General features: G+C 51.4%; 1 pseudogene; it reads right to left on the bottom strand.

Annotated features, from left to right (window-relative positions):
- Positions 1-985: 985 nt before the first annotated feature.
- LOC116889806 lies at positions 986-1,516 on the bottom strand (annotated as a pseudogene).
- Positions 1,517-2,507: the final 991 nt, after the last annotated feature.

Here is a 2,507-nt window from a genome sequence, read left to right as displayed (position 1 = left end):
GTGGAGGGTCTGAGGAGCAACACTGAAACCCGAGTGTGCAGGGTCAGGGCCTTGTGCTCCAGCTGTCAGGCTCCACACCAGACCCGATGGGTGGCCAGGGTGACTGAGAGCCCTGTTCAAACCTCTTCAATGTGTAAAAGCAAAGCAATTATGGGAAAAGGAACCGACTCAGAACCATGTGCACTGAGGACGCTCCGCATGGCCTTTCTCTAGGCATATATCCAAGGCCCGTCTGAGTCGCCCTGTGGCTGCTCTGTTCACCTCTAGACCTGAGCTCAAAGCTCAAGGGCTGACGGTGGTGGCAGGGCCGAGGATCCAGCGCTCCCTTCCCAGGTTGGTGGCAGGTGAACCAGTGTGGTCTGGAGCTAAATGAGGGAGGCCAGGCTCTTCCAACCTCATCTGGTGGCTTCTGGCCACAGCAAGTGTTGGGTGGTGATGGGCAACAAGGGACTTGAGGAGGGGAAAGCAGCACCCCTTGATAAAGGTGGGGAGATGGGAAGCCCTGAATTCCTTACCCGGCCAATTTCAGAGGGAGGGGAGGTTACAATCTAAGCTTTGGCCAAGGGTGGGAGTGGAGGAGTGGGGACCATGGCTTGGATGGGGCAATCACTTAAGACTTAAGAAAGCAGGGGTGCAGCCAAAGCGCCCCAAGCCCAGTGGTGGTGAGTCCCACGGCTGCTACCTGAAGCCTCCCCATCTATTCTAAGGGCCACCACACAGCTGTGGCGGAGGGCGGGGCAGGCAAAGGCAGACCCAGGCCGAGTGCCAGCAGCAGGTGTGAGACGTCTCTGTTCACAGTTGTGTTAGCTGTGCCCACCGCTCCCAAAGGAAACCGATTTCAGCACACCTTCTTGATCCCAAAAGTTCAACCAGGCAGACAGCGGTTACACTCGACAGATGATGTTACACAGCACAACTTAGGTATTTCAAATGGACAAGAAGTTAGTATCAGAGCAGTGTCTAAGGATGAAGCCCGAGTGGGGCTTCCTCTCCAGTACTTTGAGGTCTACAGATGGATCTAGAAAATTCACTACTGTGGAAAATGAAGACTTGGGTTGGACGGGGAAGGGAGGCCGGGGCCTTGGTGACTAATTGCTGTAACACTGTCCTTCTGGTGGCTGTGGCAGCTTTATGTTCTCTTTTGACATCTTCGATCGCCTCAGTTCCTGCAGGATGACTTTGATGCTGTGGGAATCCCAGCACTGCCGTGGCTCGTGGATCCATCGCTCCATGAGCTCACGCTGCTCATGTTGACTCTTGTCACAAATCTCACAGACGGGGGTGCTTGTGGATACTTAGGCCCACACTCTATCTTAAGGCTATATATTCGGTTTTCATAAATTGTTCATGGAGGCCCAATTATCATGCTTGTCTATCTTGTGAGTGTCATGCCCTCATCGTCCTCCAGACCCCAGCTAACTGTGCCGTCGCCTACTCCTTTCTGGCCTTCTTCCAGCTCTTCCAGCAGTCGGGAATTTCAAGGGACTTTTACTCCGGAGCCTGTGGTGACTGCCATCTTGCATCCTATATCTGTATTTTTAAAAGAGATTTATTTATTAATTTTATTTCGTATGTGAGGGTTCCATCTGCATGTACACCTGAATGCCAGAAGAGGACATCAGATCCCATTACAGATGGTTGTGAGCCACCGTCTGCTTGCTAGGAATTGACCTCGGGACCTCTGGAGGAGCAGCTGGGCTCTTAGCTGCTGAGCCATCTTTCCACCCCTATTTCTGTATTTCAATATGTGAAAAACTATTACTCCAATTCCCTCTCCACCACTAGCTCAGTGCCCTCCGTGAATCCAGCCTCCTGCCAGTGTAACTTCCTCCTCTTACTCTGACTGTGTTCATTCTGTACCTGTCTAGCTGTGTGCACATGTTACTGTCAGGTCCCATTGCTTGCCTCACTGCAGCCAGGTTGTTGTCCTTGTCCCTTGGCTCCTGTTATTGCTCCTACACAAGGCTTCTGTCTTCTGTAGAGGAAGCCTGTCATCTGTCCCCCAGCTTCTGTTTTCTTCCTGCATCTGTCCTCGCTGCCTCCCATGGTCTTCCTTCTTTCATCTTCAAGGATGCCTCTGCCTTCTCTCCGTGCTGAAGCTTGCTCTATGCCAGTCCCCACGCTTACCACGTTGGCCTTCCCTCTTCACACTCTGGTAACTATAAATGGTGCTACTGAAAGCAACAGAACTGGATCTTCTCAGCTCTGAAAGCCAGAAGCCTGAAATCAAGGGGTTGGATAGATTACTTCCTTCTGGAGCCTCGAGGGAGAAGCTGGTGGGTGCCTTCCTTGGTTTCTTTCTGGTAGTTGCTGGCAGGTCTTGATTCTGTGATTTGTAGATGGATTGTTCGAATCTCCTCTCTCTCTCTCTCTCTCTCTCTCTCTCTCTCTCTCTGCCTTTTGAGTGTGTCAGTATCTTGATGTCATCTACATAGAAAGACATTGATTCTATGGAACTTGCAGAATGAGACTGTTGGGGCTCAGTCTACACCACCTCAAATGTAACT

Source organism: Rattus rattus, unplaced genomic scaffold, assembly GCF_011064425.1.
Source record: "Rattus rattus isolate New Zealand unplaced genomic scaffold, Rrattus_CSIRO_v1 flattened_line_179552, whole genome shotgun sequence".
NCBI classification, from domain to species: Eukaryota; Metazoa; Chordata; class Mammalia; order Rodentia; family Muridae; genus Rattus; species Rattus rattus.
The sequence above is the reverse complement of the archived record's forward strand: the minus strand, read 5'-3'. Positions and strand labels throughout refer to the sequence as shown.